Source organism: Dermacentor albipictus, chromosome 2 (genome assembly GCF_038994185.2).
Source record: "Dermacentor albipictus isolate Rhodes 1998 colony chromosome 2, USDA_Dalb.pri_finalv2, whole genome shotgun sequence".
In the NCBI taxonomy this organism is placed as follows: domain Eukaryota; kingdom Metazoa; phylum Arthropoda; class Arachnida; order Ixodida; family Ixodidae; genus Dermacentor; species Dermacentor albipictus.
Genome location: NC_091822.1, coordinates 135,643,012 through 135,665,449, shown reverse-complemented (window position 1 = coordinate 135,665,449; position 22,438 = coordinate 135,643,012). Strand labels below are relative to the sequence as shown.

At 47.3% G+C, this 22,438-nt stretch overlaps 1 protein-coding gene across 1 annotated transcript in view; it reads left to right on the top strand.

Annotated features, from left to right (window-relative positions):
- Positions 1-3,431: 3,431 nt before the first annotated feature.
- The window catches only part of LOC135918223 (uncharacterized), a 93,443-nt gene continuing 74,436 nt past the window's right edge, over positions 3,432-22,438 (top strand). Inside the window, exon 1 of the mRNA XM_065451909.2 lies at positions 3,432-3,968. The gene's annotated coding sequence lies outside the window, so the exon portion shown is untranslated. The remainder of the gene's footprint in view (positions 3,969-22,438) is intronic.

Sequence of the window (22,438 nt, the reverse complement as noted above, 5' to 3'; positions counted from 1 at the left end):
CACGATCGAATTTCCAAGCACATCGAGAAACAAGGATTGTTTCCGTACAACATGATTGGCTTTCGTCCGGCCCTGTCAACGCAAGACGTGATGAAGCTTATCAAGTGTCAAATCATTGACAACACCACAAGAGATGTAAGAGGCATCTTAGGCTTAGACCTGGAGAAGGCCTTTGACAATGTATCCCATGCTCACAATCTTAACTCCATCTCCGAGCTCAATTTGGGAGACGCCTTTCACAGATACATTAGCTCGTTCCTACGGGATCGCAAGGCCACGCTCAAAATCGGTGACCTCAAGTCCGACAATTTCATTTTGGGCCCAAGAGGCACGCCACAAGGAGCGGTAGTCTCAACACTGCTTTTTAACATCGCCATGAAGAAGCTATCGGAAAGGCTCTCCAACATAGAAGGGATCAATCATACGCTTTACGCTGATGATATCACAATCTGGTGCACCGGAGGAAGCGAAGGAGCTGTTGAATCAGGCTTACAGGAGGCCGTAGATCAAACAGAGATGTACCTGGAAAATACGGGGCTTAGATGCTCCCCGAGCAAGTCTGAGCTCCTCCTCTACAGGCCAGTCAGGAGAGGTCCCAAACCTAGAGGCTGGAAACCATTGTCAGAAATAAACATCAAGCTCCACACTAATGCCCCGTTCACACTGAGACATTCGGCGTCTGGAGCGGCGCCCAGTTCGGCGGAACCCAGTTCGGCGGCGGCGAGATCCGTCGGAAAAGCCCCTTCCGCACCGATCGCTCCCGTACCGATTTTTGCGGCAGCTGCCGCCGGATTGCCTCGCCGCCGCGCGGCGCTGACCAATCGGGGAGCGCGAAACAGAACTTCCAAAGATGGCGGCCGAGTCTCACGTCATGTCGCAGTCGTCGCAGTCATCGAAGTTCGCCGCGACATCCACATCCGAAATGCTGATCGAACTGGTGCGCAACCACCCAGTCCTCTACGATAAGCGCCACTTGAAGCACAAAGACAACGTGCAGAAGGACGACTTGTGGCACAACATCGGTCGCGAGATTGGTGGGCGAACCCAGCAACGCCGCTGCCGCCGTCTCTTCGGCGAATGCTTCTGCGCGTCATGCATCGCCAGAAAGGTGCTTGCCAACAGGCCGAGCAGTACTGACTCTTCTTGCTCGGGGTTCATCATTGTCTTTCCAAGCAATGGTGGAGACGCGCAACATAAACACACGAAATCGACGCGAGCGGAGACAACTGCTGTGCAATTTCGAGCCGCGCGAACATCCGGGACATCCCACGCTTGATTGGAGGTTAGCATTTTATGGGGCAGATGGCGCTGTATGTCTTTCCGGCGGCGCGGTCCGCAAGCAGTGTGAACTACGCGATTTTCGGCGGCAGGAGAATTCCATTCGCTGTAGACGCCGGATTCCTCAGTGTGAACGTACCATAAAAGCGGCTGTACCATCCCCAGAGTAGACACCATTCGGGTACTTGGCATGTTCATCGAATCCAATGGCAGTAACAATACGACACTCAACAAGCTCACAGCCAAGACTGAGAACATGATCAGACTTATCAACAGAGTCTCGAATAGGCGTGGAGGCTTAAAGGAAGACAACCTCCTCAGGTTGTTCCACGCCTTCCTCATGAGTCATATAGTTTATGTGGCAGCCATGCACAACTGGTATAACTCCGAGAAGAAACGATTAAACACGCTCATCAGAAAAAGTATTAAAAAAGTACTAGGCATTCCGTTACGGGCGAGTACGGATCTCCTTATGCAACTAGGAGTGCACAACACATTGGACGAGATAATTGAGGCCCAGGAGTCAGCCCAACTGGCCCGTCTATCCTGTAGCCCGGCTGGAAAGATCCTGGCGGTTCTTGGGATCAACCCTATCCTCCTGGAAGAGCGGAAATATGAAATTTCAGAAGATCAAAGGAACAACATACGAGTTGCACCGTTTCCTCGTAACGTTAATCCTCAACACAACGTAGGCAGACGCAGGGCAAGAGCCCTCGCCCTCCTCAAGCGTACCAAGGACGATCCCTACTGGGCATGTTTTGTCGACGCCGCCCAATATGGACAGTCGTCTAACTTCGCTATTGCCCTCGTTGACCACAACGGACAGATAGTGAATGCGGCTTCCCTGAAGTGCTCAACACCAACCAGAGCGGAGCAGGTCGCAGTTGCTATAGCACTCCTAGACAACAGAAGATCACAAATCTTCACTGATTCGAGATCGGCGGTCAGGGCTTTCGCTTCAGGATCCATCGCTGAGGAGGCTCACAAGATTCTCAAGAACAAGATCATCTCTCCGCACACCATCACGTGGTTTCCGGCTCACCTCGAACCCCAGCATGACTCGTTTCCCAATCTTAATGACATTGCCCACTCCCAAGCGCGCGCACTAACCCACCGCGCGGGAGCAGGATCGAGCTCAGACTCCGGGGTCCTCGAGCTTCGGGACACTCTCACAACTTTCAGCGAAATTACTACGCACTATCACCTGGGTAGGAGGACTTATCCTTCCCCTCACAGCAAACTGGCTAGACCTCTGGCGTCCACTTTACGCATGCTTCAAACTAAGTGCTATCCAAACCTGGCCCTTTTCCACACGATCACTCCAGAGGTTTTTAGCTCTACTTGCCCCGACTGTGGGGCTGTTAGCAATCTCGCACACATGCTCTGGCGATGCCCCTCGTTACAGGGACCCAATCGCATCACAGAAGAAGAATGGAGCTCTGCCATCCAGAGCTCAGACCTTTCACGTCAAACCTGGGCTGTCCAGAGAGCCCACGATGCGGCGGTTAGGCTCGGCCTACCCGTCCCCACGTGGGAGCGGCCCGCAGCTCTGCCCTAGGGCAAAGCTTCTCAGGACCTTGTAATTAAAGTTCTTTGTCTGTCTGTCTTTACTTTATCTTGCACCTATACCATCGAGGTCCATGATACCAAAAAGCCCAAATGAATGAATGAATGAATGAATGAATGAATGAATGAATGAATGAACCCAGTCCCTGAAGGCCGAGCCCGTGGCGCATTGCCAAAGACCACCGTCTTACGCGCCTCTCTTGTTTTCGCAAAGCCCTCCCATCTTGGTGTCTCAATCAAGCACACAAGGCACTCAGTACTGTCTCAGCGAGAAAAAGCAAAAAAGAAGCGCGAGCGCTGCTCCGACTCTGCCAGGCGAAGTGTGAGCGAAAGGCAACAACGCTTGTCCTCGGTCATCCACCACGTCCACAAGCGAGAGCATCGCTACACGCTCGGCGCAGTATAGTAGCGATAGTGGCTCCTGCCTGTCCATCCTCACCTTGCAATACCACAGGGAAGAGGAGTGGGGCGAGGGAGGGCGTGCTGGCGGGCGAGAAAAAGAAAGAAAGCGCGTGAGGGAAGGAGGAGGCTCACGCAACAAGCGGGCCAGCAGTGCCAACGGAGATGGCGATCCAGATAGAGGCTCACCGGGAGACTCGCCGGGCGGCCTCTGCCAGCAGGAGCAACAGGGTGCAGCCGTTTCATCCCGCCGCTGTGACCGCCAGTCGCGTGGCTGCATCAATGCGCGTCGGACCGCGGAGAATCGCGCTCCCCTTTTGTGAGCCTGCACGGTGTGTGTGCTACTTAGGATCGCCGTAACCCCCGCTCGGGGCAGCAGTCACTTTCTTCGCGCCGGCGCGGCGAGAGAGACGTTTTGACTTCTCCACTCGGGCTCAAGTGGAGTGTGTGACTGGTTACGCGCGCGCGTGGGCCGTACTCGAGGCACGTTTTCTTGGCCCTTGTCGTCGTGTTCATTCAGGCGTTTGCCTCTTCTTCCTGCGCTTCGCGCAGTCTCGACAATTTGTGCATAACGTCGTGCAGCTGGAAGGGGAAGCAGGCCCCGACACCACTGTTTTGACGGCGGCTGGTTGTTTGTCTTCGGTGGTGATACGGACGGGAGGGAGTCGAGCACTGCGACGGATCGGCAGGTGGCATCGTCACCCGTGGATGACAAGACGGGAAGGGTGAGTCGCGCCCTTTGAATTATGGACGATACATGAGAGACAATATGCTGAGCGTGGCCGTCAGATTGACGTGCAGCGTTCTTTGTATCGCTCTGCTTAAATTCGTTAACAAAATTCGCTGCGAGCAGACATGTTTCGCGATGGCGGACAACGTGCTTAAGAGCCGAAAAAAAAAAAAGATTCCGTTGCAACCTCCAACTCGAAATGCGTGTTTAGCGAATGACGTAGTACGCATCATTAATCAAAGCCGCCTTCCCATAACACTGCAGAACCGATACCTTATACGGCTTTGAACGCTTAAAGGCGTTTGTTATAAGTGATGTAGCGGATGACGGGACGGAGCGGAAGGAGCAACTGGGATGGAAGAGCGACGCAATGCTCCGCACAAACTATCCCCGACGCGTTGCCTTGTTCTCGGTGTTTCCAGAGAGTTACGCGCATTTCTACACGGATCTACGTAGCTCAACGCAACTACAACATTCGTGGCCGTCTTTGCACACGGTGATATTGCCTATACTAATATTGCAGTATTTTTGTAAAGATGATCCTTCCGTTAGCGAAAACATTTCATCAACGGACCAGCTTATGACGCCTAACGGAATGCTGGACAGGTAAAATCTACAATATTGAGATGACATTTCAGTTAGCTCACTCAGGATGTTTACAAGTAACTGCTCCTTGTGTATTCAGTTTGCATACCTTGTTCTAAACGCGACACTGACGTTAGGTTTCTGTTTGTACCAGCGCTCGCACTGGCATAGCATAGGGTCGTTATCTGAAGCTTGCTTTCACAAAAGTCAGCATTTTTCCGTTTTTATACTGATAGACGGCACTGAGCATATAGCTAAAATATGTTTGCCAGTATATCGAGTATTTTACTGAAATAATAACTTGTAGTTGCATATCATATTGAACGCAAGTAAAGACGGGGACAGCGGAAGAGAACACATAAACGACACGGGCGGTATGTGTTCTCTTCCGCTGTCGCCGTTTTTTTTTGTGGTTAATATGATATGCAGTAAACACCAAGTAGGCCAAACTGAAGTTCTTCTGTAACTTGTAGTTGCCCCGTAAATCGGAGAACGGCTATGCCCGGAATTCGGTTCTTTTCAGTGCATGGGAGGTTTATGAGCGACAACAGGAAATTTGGCTTGGCGGCCTTGCCAAGAACTTAATTACAAAGTATTTATTATCCGTAGCAGTCTAACTGGAATGTTTTGAAGTGGTGAAGAAAAAAAAAAGAACACGCTATTGTTTCCCGCATGACCTTAGACCAAAAGTTGCGTGTAAGTGCCAGCGCTGCAGAAACCCGAAGTTTAGAGTTACAATTTTGCTGGAACGGTACGGATCTCGAAACTGAGTTTTCTCAGCTCAGCTTGAAACTTCAGCTCCCTACAGCACAACTACGCTTGACGGTGCATTGCAAGATAATTCTGAGGGATTTCAGAGAATCCCAAAAATTATAACTGTAGCTTGTTTTTGTTTTGTTTTTTCTCACACGGTGTCGAAATTAGCCGTATAACGTGGCTAACCTGCAAACCTAAACTTGTTGGGTGTAGTGGCGATCTGAAGCTGGAATTCCCCCCTTCAGCACAAGTACCCAATTTAACAGAATCTACATATCGTAACCCTAAAGAAGAGACCACAAATGCTTTACGTACGCCTTAAAACACGCCAGAGACCACCTTGGCTGCACTTCAGACATATACAGTGCAGCCTACTTGATTTTTTACAGCCACGCACAGTTTCTCTGTATGTTTGCGTGCAAGTAAGTGCCCGCGATGAGAACACATTGCGGAGCCGAAGCACGGAGCATGGCGGTCAGCGACACCGTAGTCGGCGTGACAGAATTCCCGAACAGAATGCGTGCAGATCACAGCGGCACACGGTTATTTCGCTTCGCCTCTATTCGCGCAGCGCGACCAACGTCTAATTTCCGCGTGTGCAAACTGACGTGACCCAGTTTCTTTCGAATTGCACCTCGGCCTTGAACGGCGAGTGTATTGAAGGACGCCTTTAAGATGGCCAGGTATGAATTGACCGTTGTTCCTATTTATGGCGTGTGCCTCGCTCAAAAGGATAGACACAAGGGTTCAAAATTGACATTGCCCCACGAAGGGAACGCGTCTTTGTGTGTCCCTTCGTGCTGAAATGTCGAGGATTAATTGGTTTCGCAGTCGACTCTGGTTATTTACAGTTGCACAGACGCGCATATTGCTGAGGACAGTGATGTAGTTTGCAGAAAAGCAAGAGATGGGAAGCTTTATTGTTGGAATGGAGGAAAGATATGCTCCTGGAGGTTTTAAGAAGTTGAAAGGAAATTTGTTATAAACACTTTGGTACACCACGACCGCGCCGATTCCTTAAATATTCAAAAGGGCGTGAAGCTGGGTCTGTTGGTCGTAATTTTGAACGACGCATTGTTGAGCAAAATTACGTTCTTAGTTCTTACGTATTCCTCTAGTTGACCACTTTGCTGGCACAGAGAGAAGTGGGCTGAGCTTAAGGTTGTAAAAAAAATATATTCGTGGCATTTTATTGTGTTGTATGGGTTCATTATGCAAATATCGCAAGAGCCGCAAGTACATGCTAAAAAGCGACGGCTATCCACTTTTCTCTTGCCATTATTCCTCAAGAGAAAAGTGTATAACAGCTGTGTCTTACCAGTAATCACGTACGGGGCAGAAACCTTGAGGCTTACGAAAAGGGTTCTACTTAAATTGAGGACGACCCAACGAGCTGTGGAAAGAAGAATGCTGGGTGTAACGTTAAGGGATAAGAAGAGAGCAGATTGGCTGAGGGAACAAACGCGGGTTAATGACACCTTAGTTGAAATGAAGAAAAAGAAATGGGCACGGGCAGGGCATGTAATGAGGAGGGAAGGTAACCGATGGTCGTTAGAGGTTACGGACTAGATTCCAAGAGAAGGGAAGCGTAGCAGGGGGCGACAGAAAATTAGGTGGGCGGATGCGATTAAGAAGTTTGCAGGGGCAACATGGCCACAATTAGCACATGACCAGGGTAGTTGGAGAAGTATGGGAGAGGCCTTTGCCCTGCAGTGGGCGTAGCCAGGCTAATTATTATTATTATTATTATTATTATTATTATTATTATTATTATTATTATTATTATTATTATTATTATTATTATTATTATTATTCCGATGATGATGATCCACGTTCACGTTACACATGTAACATGGCGCAGATTATCTGCGAGAGAACGCACGACCCGTTTTAGTAACCTTGTGGCTGAACAGGTGATCTCCTCGCGTCAGCAAATTTCTAGACTCATTGCTGTCTCCCTTCTATTCCTTATCATTTGTATCTTTCCTTACGCTGCCCTCCCCCGCGACCACACCCGAACTACCTGCTCATCTCTTTCCTTCAGTCCTCTTCCTATCTTTTCTCGACATCAATATTAAGCGTTTCCTCTACGGCAATTGTCTAAAGGAGTCCCTAAAATTTTGAAGGTAACTCTTAACGAGCCCTGCTACACACTATGGGATATCGATGATGACTTCCAAGGCGAAAAAAGAACCTCATCTTTTTAAAGGCAATGTCTGACTACCACAGTCCCACGTGTTTTGTCAGGTGCGTGTAACCACATTGCTTCTCTTTTTTCTCTGTTAATATTTGAAAGAAATGATTGTTACTTGCACCGCTCCCCGCCCCCCCACCCCCGACCTTCCTCCTCCCCGCTCTCAATATAATGTATCCAGCCTGGCTAACCCAACCGCATTCCTGCTCTCTTCTCTCTCTCTCTCTCTCTCTCTCTCTCCCTCTCTTGCACACTCTCTAAACTAGCACAGAAAGGTTATCGTGAATGGCATTTCTCGTAAATGTTATACTGTCGTAAGAATCATCTTTCGTGTGCAATAATAACGACTATCGCATTTTGAGCTGTAGAATTACTCACGCGAAAAAGGCGTTGCTGCACGAGCGGCTGGTGGCGGCTGTCCTGAAAAAACGTCACCGAACGATCATCTCGCAAGCGCGAACCAATCAGTTTTGATGGCTATTGTGCTGCCCGGTGGCAGCCCCGGGAAAATTGCCGATGGGGCTCAATTCGCTGCCGGAAGTCGTGGTTAAAGACCGTTGTTTCAGAAAAAAAGAAAGGAGAAATGGTACGCAGTTGCGAGGGAAGAAACGCGCACTAAGGAGACAATATACAGTCGTTTTACGCACATTATTAAGTGCTCTGTATCCGATGTTCACTGCACGATTGTAAATTTCAAATGGCCTATCAAAGAAAGCAATAAGCGAAATGGCGCGGCGGTGACCTCGAGCACATGACAATATACATGCCAGCAGTCATAGAGGCATTGCGCAATCAAGGAGTACCGACCGCTTACGTAAATACCGTGGAAAATATCTACAGAGATTCCGACAAGAAAAGTGGGAAGATACCAATTAAGAAAGGGGTCAGACAAGGAAACACGATCTCTCCAATGCTATTCACTGCGTGCTTAGAAGAAGTAATCAAGCTATTAAACTGGGAAGGCTTAGGAGTAAAGATCGACGGCGAATACCACAACAACCTTCGGTTTGCCGATGATATTGTTCTATTCAGCAACAATGCAGACGAGTTACAACGAATGATTGAGGACCTTAGCAGGGAGAGTGTAAGAGTGGGGCTGAAGATTAATATGCAGAAGACAAAGATATTGATAAATAACCTGGCAAGAGAACAAGAGTTCAAGATCGCAAGTCAGTCTCTAGAGTCTGTGAAGGAGTACGTTTACCTAGGTCAACTAATCACAGGGAACCCTGACTATGAGACGGAAATTCGCAGAAGAATAAAGATGGGTTGGATCGCATACGGCAAACATCGTGAGCTCCTGACTGGGTGCTTACCGTTATCATTGAAAAGGAAAGTATAAAATCAGTGCATTTTACCGGTGCTGACATACGGCGCAGAGATTTAGAGGCTGCCAAAGAAGCTTGAGAACAAGTTAACGAAAGCGCAAAGAGCGATGGAACGAAGAATGCTAGGCGTAGCTTTAAGAGACAGAAAGAGAGCGGTTTGGACCAGAGAGCAAACGGGTATAGACGATATTCTAATAGACACTAAGAGAAAAAGAAATGGCGCTGCGCAGGTCATGTAATGCGCAGACTAGATAACCATTGGGCCATTAGGGTGACAGAATGGGTACCAAGAGAAGGGAAGCGCAGTAGAGGACGGCAGAAGACTAGATGGTGCGACGAAATTAGGAAATTTGCGGGTGCAAGTTGGAATCGGTTGGCGCAGGACAGGGGTAATTGGAGATTGCAGAGAGAGGCCTTCGTCCTGCAGTGGATATGAATATGATGATGATGATGATGATGATGATGATGATGATGATGATGATGATGATGATATACATGGTACAGCACTCTTGAGAAACCGCGTGTGCACAGTATCTATACCCGCAGAGTTTACTTTCGCAAGGAGAGGATTCCATTCAAAGCGTTAGTGCGGACCTTTGTCATCGTCGTCGTCATCATCGTGGTCGTCGTTGTCATTGTGTCAGTCGTTCTTATCGCAACCGTCGAAAGAACGCAACGAACTGCTTTAAAGAATGTAGCAGCGTATTTAAGCGATAGTGACAGGGTGTTGAAAAATACTGACGCACTGCCGAGCTTCTGCCTTGGTTATTTTTCCTTATTATGCTTCTTTTCTTGTTAGTGCCTTAGGTTCCTTCGTTTTTGTGGATCGCGGATTGCTGTAATTTTTACGTAACAAGCGCGATATTTTTGTTTATGCTCGTGTGCGTTCGTCTTTGACGATGCCTTCAGTGTCACCTCCTGCGTGGCACTGCAAAACTACGCTAGAACCTCCTACCTCTCTTTCTTTTTTTTTCTTTCCTTGTTGAAATGTGACTTCTTCGTGGTGTTAGTTCATAAGAAAGCGAACTGCTGAGTGGCTTAAGGATTCATTTCATCAACGCCTGATCAGACCACTCCAAATTTTGCGTTGTGAACAGATCAATGACGTAGTTGTAGCCAAAACCTTTCGTATCAAAAATAAATCATAATTAGGTCCCCTGTCACGCAGGCAAGCTTAATTCCATGGCTTCATCTGCAGCGGATGACATTCTTTTTTTTTATAATGCGTCAGTATTCTTGTTTTGCGTAAGGCCCTCTCAGCAATGTATAAGCTGCATTGTGTGCGTTTAACTTCGATTTCAGCGTAAGATCATAAACAAACATAGAAAGAAAATCGCACCATTACTTTTCTGATTAAGAAGACCACGGAAGAAGTTGTTTCGTGTCACCTTTACTGCTGCACCAGGGTCATAAAGAAAAACTAAGAAAAATTTAGAATAACTTCACGTTCACTTCTGAGGTAGGTTTTTTTTTCATCTCCAGCGTTTGACATAATCGTTTTGCCCAGCATGCGGACAACGGGATAATGTATGCGCGAACATTCCAAGCGTTCCATAAGCTTCCGACCCCCCCTGCGATCGCACGGCCTGTGACCAGAGTGTGTCACTCGATCGGCGGACGAAGTCATTTCCGCGCGACGTGTGACACAACCGTGGACGGCGCCCAGTGGTGGCGCGGCCATGCTCTGCTTGGTGAGGTGTCGCTGTGCGGACGGAAGCTCGTCGACGAACAATGCGCGGGCCCGTTCTTTTTTCTCTGTGTGTCATTGGCTTCGTGGTTCTGCACGCGCGGGGTGTGCCTCGCACGCACCAACGGGCACAGTTTCCGCATGCACTTATGTACTTGCGCGCGCCTTCCGTTACAACTTGACACGCACCGCCGTAGCGCGACGGGGGGCGGGTCACCGTACCGTTTACGCGCATCAGCGATTTGTGCCGTTGCACGGGACTCCACGTTTCGACCGCGCCACACGCTTTCGTCTTTTCTTTTCTTTCCTTTTTTTTATTTGTGAGAATGCGTGGCCGCTAAGCGGCAGATGAAACGAATGCTTTTAACGATATACGTACCGGCGATCGTACACACCGACGATGTGCGCCCTAATGGTACTACAACACTCGATTCTATTGAACTATGTAGCATGCTCATGAGCCGTCGCTTTCTTTCTTTCTTTCTTTCTTCCTTTCTTTCTTTCTTTCTTTCTTTCTTTCTTTCTTTCTTTCTTTCTTTCTTTCTTTCTTTCTTTCTTTCTTTCTTTCTTTCTTTCTTTCTTTGTGAAACGGTGTTTCGATTTTTTTGTGGCTTCGTTGTTACGGCTAATGCGTACGCGCATGCTCATTAAGAGGTTATTTCTATGAGTATTGTTTTCTGGGACCGAATTCACCATGGCCGTGCTTCGTTAGAACCCTAGGTCGTTGGTTTCTTTGTAAACCACTCTAGCTGTTGTGTGGCAGTTGTACTTTTTGCAGTTATGTGCATGTGAGTTGTTTAGTATGTGTACTCGTTTATCACCTATTAGAAGGAATTACACAAGGGGAAAAAAAATGAAAGCATGACACGATAGACCGTCCGCGTTAGAGCGGCTCTGTCAACACGTACTTCGTTTCTTTTTGCTTTTTTTTCATTGCGATTACAGAACAAATCAGAGCTTTCGTGCAGGCTGATTGGAGATAAGCCATAGATGCCCAAATACGCTGTTTGAAGCAACACTGGGTCAAAAGAAGAAAAAAAAAACACAGGCACTACAGTCGTGCCGCGAAAGTATACGTGTTCCTACTGTGCAATTTCTTTTGGTCAGGCTTTGCTTCTTTCCAGCATCGTGGCCTAATTATACCAGCCACCTAACCATCCGTTAGTATCCCCGTTCTTCTAGGTAAATAATGTTAAGCTTATTCCGCCCTTGTTGTGTCGATGAGAACTATAGGCTGGATCAGTAGGTTGTTCTGAAGGCGGTGATGTTTCTCTGTGTACCGAAGTTGCAGATTTATGAGCACTCGACGGACTAGTTTTCAGAAGTCAACTTCCAACTCGATTTGAGACCATGTTTCCAATGCTACCGATATTTCAAAAAAAAAAAGAAAACATACTTCGCTCGCGCGCAATTCGAATTAGGGCTAGACGCATGGATTCCGTATGACCTGCTAAATGGCGACTCCCTGACGTTTCTAATTCGCGTAACGTGAGTTGGCGACGGAATCAGCGCTATAGGTAAACCTGTACAGACTTCTCCTTCGAGAGCAAAGCAACTTGCGTTCGACGCAGCAAACAACGTGGCTTCTTGTTTGTAGGATGCCAGGATAGCAACAGATCTTCTTTTTTTTCTTCTTTTCAGGCGCAATCAGTTCCTCAGGCTCTTCTGGCCGCTGGGTATGACAACTCGAGAGTGACTTTGCAAACTTATTGACATGCAGTGCTCAGCACGTGCATGGCTGGTTGACTGTCGTTGTATAGTAAAACAAAACAAGAGGGACTAGAGAGGTTGTTCTCCGCAAACGACGCGCCGATACTGTAACTAGGCCAATCGGTCAAGTTCAGTGGCAGCAGACGGCCAGGTTGTTGGCTTCGTGTTGCGGCGAATGCGCTAAGATATGCACGGACCCGTTGGTACGCGCGGTTTCGAAGTCGACGATCCAGCGTTCGAGCGGCGAAGCAACAAGCAACGCCATGGGGCGACCAAAAAGAGCAAAATAACCGGCGCCTCGGGAGAGGGGGGCAGCAAAAGTCAACGAAGGTGATAGGCCAGAATGAGATATGGCCGCCAGGAATCGTGTAGGTCGTCCTTTCGTTTCTATTTTGTTGTTATTATTATGTTTTTTTACCGGCAACCCCCTATCCGCGTCAACAAAAGCAAGTATATATACGTAGTGCATCAAGTAAGCGTCGTGCACGGGCATGCGCAGCTATACTAAGATTACTGCAGAGCGAAAGGAGTCAATTTACGCGTCTAGCAGACAGGGAGTTTATTCATAAAAGAAGCGCTTATGGCTTTATTTTTTCATAAGAGCAAGCAGCCGCCAATCATGACGTGACGTTGGACATGTTACCGTAGGCGGCTGGTCAGTGGAAAACAGCACTTAGCAACAAAACTCGTATAAGCGGTTTCTCATTGGTCGGACGCGCCCATTAACAAATGTTCGCTGTCATTATTGGCTGGCACTTCTTAGAGACTTACCACTTAGGTCGCTTCCACAGTATAGCTCTAGCACTCGAGCCGTTCGTATAAAAGTATATGGACATGCTATTAGCGAAGGCGGCTGGCGCAAGTCAAACTACGCTTAAGAAAAAAAAACTGAGTTTGATTTCCCTTTTGCACGTCATATACAACGCACTTTCAACGCTTAACAAAACAGTGACAAGCAGCTCTTATGCGTAGTAAACTTTTTTCTTTTTTTTCCGTTCTTATGTCTGAGAGAGGAACGAACAAAAACGCGTTTCGTCTATGCACAATAAGCTTGAGCCTGTATGCTGAAAAAAAAAGCTGGCACGCCGGTGCGGTTTGTTAGAACTAACGTTGGCCAATTGGGGCAGCTGGCCTAATGTTAGCAGCTGTGGTACCGTGCGCCCGTATTAACAAAGCTTTTCTTAACGCCGTCTGAATTGGCCACCACCGCGTCTTCAGTCTCGTTATCATCCTGGTCGTTACGCGAGTGGCATAGCGCCAGAATGCTATCCAGTGAGGAAATGTCACTTGAAGGAAGTTTTGTGGATACAGGTTCCGGACACCGTGGGCCGAATTCACAAAGGTTTTCTCTCCTAAGTGAATTTTGCCAATGGCCGGCAGCCTTCGCAAACGATAAGTCAATCAGTATGGTCTCAATATTTATCTTACGAACAATTCTAGCGCGGAGCTTTTCTCTGAATACAGGGCCATATTATAATAAATTATATTTCACAGTATAGTGGTAATTATGTTATCTCTGTGATATGGTAGCCTCTCAATCAGACACAGTTCAGAAAAAAAAGAAGAAGGCTCCCGTCTGCCGTGACGCGTAACCCACATAGATAGATAACATGGCGACATACTGCGGCGCGCACAACTCCCCTATACGGATTTGCAGAACACGCCTGTCATAGCTTCACGTGTTCCTCTATACGTTTCATCTCGCCGTCAAAGACCGTCTCCCGCCCGCGTCCACGAACTTCAACGCAGTTTTGCCACGCCGAGGTCGTGTATCCCAAACAAGTCCGCTCTCCTGGCGTCCAACTTTCGGCAGCTGTCTTTGTATCGGGGACACCGAACAACCTGCAGTGATTAGCCGATGCGTCGCGTCTAAATCGGGGACCCGCAAAGGCTATTCAGTGGGACTTCGTCCTCGGCTCGACGTCGACCTCGTTTCGACGCTATAGATCGAGCCGCCCCTCGCGCTATAGAAACACAATCAGTCAGAGGGACCAAAAAGAGACGACAGCGCCAATAATGCTAAAGTTTGCTCCGTTTGCCGCTCTGGCGCAGCTGGCGCCAACTTTCGTTTCGCTCTCGGATGCAGCTCGTAGAGCGCCAATTCTCAACGTCAATTTTGACGTCACCAGGAAAAGAAGATGTCGGGCAGTCTTTTTTTTTTTTTATCGATAAAAGTGAGAGTTGGAGCCCGTGTCGAATTGCTTCAGGAAGAACGCCACTGAAATGAACTTCGCTTGACCTGAACGATTCTGAAGGCTCTGTGCAGTTTCTTGTCGACTGACTGAATCACCGATAAGCCGAACGAATTCTTCTGGAACGAAGCTTACGACACGTGAAAAACGTATTGCTATGGATTTGTGGACTTGCTGCGTGAGTGATGCTTCGTGTACAAGTGGTGGTGTGTGTGGACATGTGGGTAGGCTATTCACATGAGCAAAAGCCTAACCATACCGACATATTCCTTACTTAATAGCATACCAAGGAACACGTTTCTCTCATCCCTAAACTGACTGGCGTAAAATGCACGCATCTTAAACGTGCAGCTTCTTCACCAGCTTAAGCTTTAACATAAGAAGCATGCGGCAACTCAACAAGCGCAAACGCAGTCGTGCGAGCACTGAAATCAGGTCTTGTTTGACGCAAAAGCTCTACAGGAAATAAACATAGGTCCTCTTTGACTGAAACACTGAGAACGCCCACAGAAAGGAAAGCTCTTTCACGATCACTTCCTTGTCAAAGGCAAGGACGTTAAATTAGCGCAGGAAAAAAATGCCGCGTGTAATTGCGGCGCTGCAGTTTACGCTCCAGCCTCGCTCGGCCGTATATCATCCATGACATAACAGGTTGCGTCACTCTCGCATGCAAACGTGAACGCTTCGTTCGAAGCCACGGCGCTGAGTAAAAGCCGCACGCACCCTGTCTCTCTCTCTTTCTCTCTATATTTCAACCTCTCACCAATCCTGCTGCTGCGCTTTTTTCTTCGCCAGGAAGCTCAGTCGAACAGTCATTCATTGCGGGTGAGCGAGCCCGAAATGTAGAACAGGAAACATTTGCAACCAAGGTTAGTCCGATATGTAGGCAAAAGGAACCGATCGCGCGGAGGCTGCCTGCATAATGGACAACGGCGCATACGCAAGACTCCGTTATCATGCTGCTCGTGGAAAAAAAAAATGGAGCGCGCCTATGTTCGCGGCTAGGAGGCGTGGTGTGCCAGGTCTCTATGTCGAGAACAATGGCCTCTCGTCACTGATGACGTATGAGTGCTGAGGCGAAGTGCGAGTCTTGTGAATGAAGATCGAAAGTGGGACAAGGTGGTGGCATTTTGCGGAACGATAGAGCTGTACGCGTGAGCACTTGTGTTCAATTGTACAGTTGTGATGAAACAGTCATAGCTTTTTTTTTTCTCTCTGGTTTCATGAAAGTACGGTGCATGCTTTGTTGACTTGTGGTCTCTTAAGTTTCATTGTTTTACGGCTTTACAATGCTAATTTTAGTGTGAACGGTTCAAGCACCCTGCCACCTCTTTAAATAAGTGCCTGCGTGCAATATTTGCCGAACGCATGCGAGCTACCTTGAAAAGCAGTCAGCGCGCATTGTGATTGGTATCTGTGACGGCATTGTCGCGGATGTATACTCTTTAGTGGCCTGTCGCCCTTCGTGTGTGCGTCTCTGTGTGTGTGCATTTTTTTAACCATTTGCTCTCTGTCCTCTCTTTAACCCCTATCTCCGAACCGCAGTGTAGGGCAGCAAACTGGAGACTAATATCTGGTTAACCTCCCTGCCTTTCCTCTTCATCTCTCTCTCTCTTATCGCCAGTCGCCTGACTAGTGTATAGGACGATGAAGAAGGTCAGCTGACACTATCGTCCAACACTTCAGCCAGTTTGCCAGACCTGCGAAAAACCGCGGTCATGTGTAATCAGATATTGAGCCGATGATTCTTTGCGACCAAGGAGGATTTCTAGGAGATCTACCTGCGATAGAGCAGCCTGCAATTTCAGCGCCAGAAAAATTTTGTCTGTTTTCTTACTAAATGTGCGTGTAGCACGTTGGTTCCGCCCTATCACTGGTCCGAGTTTCATTACGCCTACGTAATCGGCCCGATGGGCTGGTTGTAACTGGTTTCTTTTGATAAGACAAGAGTAGAATCGTGCGAAATCATTGCGTCATATCGAACTTGTTTTCTTTCTTTTTTCTTTTTTTTTCTTTTAACGTGAAAACCTTCCAGTGGGTGCGATTGGCGCTAACGAGTTAATGTGTTATCATTTCGCACATTTCTATTCGCTCTCACAGAAACCGACTGCGTATGCTGCTATCGCTTGCTACGAGCTAGCGCGTTGCCACTTCGCAGCAGCTGTGTGTAATTGCATTTTTGTTTGTCTGCCTCTTTTTTGCTTTTTTTTTTTTACTTCTTCGTTTGCACTACCCTCACACCGCGGGAGGAGTCACGACTTTCTGACTTTCGCCTAGATGAGCCCGAGGACTGGATATTGCACGCACGCGAGGTGAAGTCGCCGGCATATGTTTACTCAGGTTAATGAATCTGCCTGGATGATTCAAGCTCACGTGGGCGTTTTCCTCTGCGAAGGTAAGGTGTTCAATGTCAAATAACGAGCAAGACGTTCAGACAACCCCCCAGCTTTCCTACGGATGAGTCTGTCTTAGTCGTATCACATGTATCGACGAGGTACATCGTGGCTTGTCTAGGCGTCTTTCAACAGTTGGCCCGTGACAGATGCGTTTCCTTATGACCATTGCTGGCAGTATAGCAGCGAACGGAGAGTGTTTGGGAAGGGTAAAACAATAACGAGAAAGCTCGTTGTGAAACGCGCTTTGTATTGTGTTTTATTATTATTAGTTTTTCTGATTATGTGCCGGTGTCAAGGCGATATTATCACTAAACTATAGATCATCTACTGTGCTACTGCCCATCATTTGAAAATGAAAGACAAGATCTCTACACAGCTCTCAACCAGTTAGCTCAGCTCTCAACCACCTTGAACAAGATCTTGGGACCATGGCCTCGCATATCGCAGCTACAAAAGGCCACAAAAGCGCTACTGCGATATTTGAAAGATGCAGGATTGAGCCAGCGTCTGTAATCCGGACTGAGTGACTGAACGATATCCCCAGTGGACTTTCTCTTCTTTCTCTAATCTTTCCGTCCCCGTTTCCCTTTCCCCAGTGTAGGGTAGCCAACCGGGCTCAGTCCTGGTTAACCTCCCTACCTTTCATTTATCATTTGCCCTCTCTCTCTCATCACTGATTCTACACTTATTTGCGGTATGATGAACGTGGTTACTTTCTCGTATACCGTGCTGATAAAAATCGAGAGCAAGTAAAAGAAGTTCCATGGCATTGCCAAACATCTATTGCGTAAAGTGAACGTTCAGGTGCCGTAAAATGCACTGACAAAAAAGTTCAAGCTTTGCCTTTTTTTTTTCTTTTCTTTTTTTTCTCTTCCTTGTATTAACAGAAATGTTACTAATTATAGAGCACAATGTTCGGTCCATATTGCTAGACGTCACGCATGCAGTACGTCACACTATTCACATATTATCCGAGTCAGTAAAATATTATTGTTTAGGTGTGGCTACATCTATTCAAGTTTAATATGTCTTCGGGCAGTTGCAGAAACCAGAACTATACCGTAAGGATAAGCTGCTCTTCAAAAAATTATTATCCCTGGGCATATTTTGCGTGCCACAAGTAATAATCAGTTTCATATGCTGCCGAAAATGTCATCGAAATTCGCAATCCAGCAATCATCCACAGTATATAATTATTTATTTATTTATTTATTATTTATTTATTTTTTTGCTTTTGAAGAATTTGCCGGGCTATTTCAACGAATGCCCATAAGAAACTTAGAGTGTGTAAAGCTGTGCTGACCGAAGACGAAGTAAAACGAACTAGCACGAAAACGTAAAGCGAATGGGCCACCTTTTCGCAAGAACGTTGTTACGCTCGAACGGTTCGTAAGAGCTCAGCCGGTCTTCGGCAAACAGCACTTTGAACGAAAAGATTTCTTTTTCTTTTTAAAGTTAGGCCTTTAATGTTCACTGTTTCAGTAACCATATGTTTGGGGAGTACATAAGTGTCCAAGAACACCATGATCTCAGAACTGCCGTGTCTACTTCAAAGTTGAAAGGTACACTCCTTGCTTACTTTCGCTGTTCAAATTATTTCTTAATGCGAAGCGTTTTTGTCTGAGTCAACCCAGTTTCCTTCATGTATCTGGCCGTTTTCGTGAGCCGATTGCGAATATAGTGCAGTTTGTACAATGAAAACTCTCGAGAAGTACGGCAGACGTTAACTTCTCTAGTATCTATGCGCTGACTCCTGAATTTTAAGTAAAGGATCCGTGCAGATGAATCGCTTCTGTCGGTCGGCTGCAACAAAAAATAAATAATTTCTTATACATAGTGTTTACTTATGTCGAAAAACACAGTTAAACTTGTGATAATGCGAAGGTCCGCTGCAGTGTGGTGCCATTTTGCGCAGAGTTGTCCCAGGAGTTGTTAAAAAAAACTGCTGAAGTGGCAGCTCCTAGTTTCATACCTGCATAGCCGAAGCCAGATTTTGCCTATGCTTCTTTCTTTACTCGAAGTACTTTGTTTCATCCAACATCATTGCACGTTTTGCTTCTCGATCTCACAATCAACACTTATGGGAAATGAGGTGACAAAGCCAACATTGTTTCATTCATTTGCAGTATGCCGACAGGTACAAGTGCCATACAGTTGGTCTTTCCGTCACGCATAAGACATGTTGACGTCCCGTATGACATCTTGCGACAAGGTGTCATCTACACCTAATAGGCCCCTATAGCAAAATAAAAAAAAATGAGAAGAAGAAAAAAAAAACGGCCTCTTGGTTTTAATGCTAACACGACGCAACCGGCGTGACACTGACGTTCTGGCTTTCCCAGTGCTTTCTATTCAGCTCACTCGTAATGCTCATGCGTTCGCTGCACGTCTATTTAATGGCACTTCGCCTGCACGCATCGACGGCCCGCGAGGTGCCGTAAAATTTGGAACACGTAATAAACTCGGTCCCGGAAGCGCAGATGAAACGAGAACGCATGAGCACGCGCAACACTGCATATGTACACATATACACGAGTGACACGGACCATTGTCGGCTCAATGGGAACGGTCCCGGCTAACGCGGAAGGACAGGCGTCACCGAGGGACAATGATCCAATCGGAGGACCCGCTTTCGATGCAAAGCCCCGTTCACACAGCCCGCATAGAGTGGGGTACACCCTTGGGCCAAGCCGTGCCTTCCAGATTGCCGACTTCCCAGTGAAAGCGAAAGCGCCGGCGTGTAAACAAGTGTCGGGGAAATCGTGCCGGGCGTGTGTGCGACGGACCAGTGTGGCCGAAATTACCGATACCTATCGGAAACGGCGTAGCAGGGTCGTTTACATTGATCGAATGCAACTGTTTTTATTGATCTCGAAAAGACGTGCATTCAGGTGTCACCACGAGACGTCCATGAACAAAAAAAAAAGGCGTGGTAAATTTTGATCTATCAAATCAGCTCACAGCGATCGCTATCATTGAGCGCCACAGGCATGTCACGCAGTATCCAGAAATGTGTGTCCGTTCGATGCACTTACTATAATTAAATACGTATTTCCACTGGCGTTTATAAATGAGCGAGAACATCGACTTGTTCATACGTCAACATGTTGCAAAACGTTTTTATCATTATATTTCTTAATGCGACCGCATTATATCCTCCATTACGCGAAAAACCGGCGTTGTAGTCGTCGGCGCGACCGAATGATGGTACCAATAATGGCCAACGGCAAAGAGTAAAAAACAGGTAAAAAATACTCGGATTGACGTCAAATTTCTCAGGAATATTCCTGTAAACAAAGTAAATTAACACCCTTGAAAACAACATTATGTAATTTTCGGTCTGGGTCGGAATCGAACCCGAGCTTCTGGGGTGCGAGACGAGCACACTTCCCCGACAAAAATGTGACAAAATGTGACAGATTTGTGGTTGCCAAAACGTGCGCCTAGTGCGTTTCGCGCACGTCACGTCGCGGCCATCTGGCTGACTAAAAGTGTGGCCTCGTGCGTGTGGTGTTTGGGTACGTGGCGGCGCAGCCAATGGGCAGGAGGTGGCGCCACGCCATGGGTGCATAACTTCTATGTATAAAATAGAAAAAGCATTAACGTCCAATTGAATGGCGCTGAACGGTCCTTCGAGTAATGAACTCCTTGCGGGCAAGCGAGCGCGTTCAGCCGCTTGGCGCGCTTTCAGTTGGTCTTACCGAGGCGCAGTTAAAACACAGGCGAGAGCTCGTGCTGACAAGGAACGCGCAGAAAAAGAAGTAAACATTTCACCGAAAGGTCTATAATGATTTCGCATTCCCACACGCAGGCAGTCTTAAGTGTCTCTGCCGATTTGTTTCAGCCCTGTGGTACACACAAAGAGAGAGAGAAAATAATGCAGAGAAAGGCAGGGAGGTTAACCAGAGGTAGTTCCGGTTGGCTACCCTGCGCAGGGGGAATGGTTAAGAGGGATAAAAAGAGAGACAGAGTAGAAGGGGGAGATAGAAAGAAAGGGAGACAAGCACGAACAAAGCGCGTACACTACAGAGCGGTACGGGGCGGCATTCTTAGAGTCTGTCGTGAAGCCCCGTGGACCGCAAGAACCTTACTAGCGCGAGTATATAAGGTCTTCAACGCGCATGTTCTTTCGGAGCATTGGCCTAAAGTTTTTAATTCTGAAAGTGGACGATTGTCCAACTGGTCCAGTACTCTGCACAAGATGACGGAAACACAAAACGAGGAGGCGCTAGTGCCTACAACTATGGCATCATTGGCTCATTACTCATTGGCTCAGTACGTCTCATTAGAATGAATGTGATCATCTGTATACATGCCTTGTCACATAGGGAACAAGATCAGTAGACGTTTGCGACGTCTCGTTTCGAGAACTACGTTCAGTAGATGCTCCAAACACTAGCCTGGTCCTATTCGATGCCTCTCCTGAATCCCCCAGAAGAGAGTGCGCCGCAAATGGATACATGTGCGGCAAAACAGCGCCAGAGCTTAAGACACAAAAAATAATAAATAATAAACAGGAACACATACAAGCACCGACGTATTACTCATAACTATTGCGTTTCATGTTTGTCTGCTCTATACAGTATGCGTAACTAAAGCACAAACGCAATAAGAACGGGAAAGCAAAAAGAAGAAACGTATTGGTAACCATTTTTTATGCAAGTTCAGCGATGCTATAGACTGCTAACGCACATTTACTCGCATGGCCAAAACCGAACACGCTTTGTTTTTGTTGTTAATATATTCACATCGCATATGCTTCATAGGTCTCACGTGGAGATATTAAAAACAACGCTAATAAACTTCATATAGGTCCCGCGTTGTTCTAATCCCTCCATGTGTGCGGCTCTATAACGCGGCATTTCTCCAACTCAAGGATGCAACCATATTCTTTACAATGGCCTGCTAAGTAGTTGCCGTATGCATGCCTTTCATAACAGTGCCCGCCTTCATTCGATGCCTTATAGCTTTCACTGTGTGCCGAAAAACAGCTTTCGAAGGACGCTTTCCTATACAGACTTTCACGTTAGCTCTTGCCGGCGATTTTCCCGTCACCTCGAACGCCTGTATTCGTAAACGCAGCCTATTCATTTACCCTCTCCACGAGCGCACACCCTTGTAACTGCTTGCATCCAGTATGGCCCCAACTCTCGTCAGAAATTATGCAGACATAGATAATACTGACACGTGTATTTATATTTATCGGGCGACTAGGTTTCGCCGCCTAACAAATCTTATCGCACAGCGCGGGACGCGCTTGCATGTATCCGAAGTTTCTGGAAAGTTATCGATGCTTCTATCCGCAGTCTGTTGTCGCCGAACCTTGTGTTATCTGATTTCATCGCGTGACGCGAATGGTGTAGAACTTTGTGGAAGGCACGCGGGCCCCAAACGATTAGTCTGGAACATTCGACGATTGTGTATAAAAGCCGACGCGCTTGAACCGCTGATCAGATTTTCGACGATCGCCGACTGTGTTCGCCGCTATCGTTGTGCTTTAAGTGTACCCTGTTTTGTGGGCACAGGTTCGCCCAATAAAAGCTAGTTTGTCTTTCACAGTACTGCTACTGTGTTCTTTAACGTCACTACCACGTGACATCTGGTGGAGGTGCTGGGT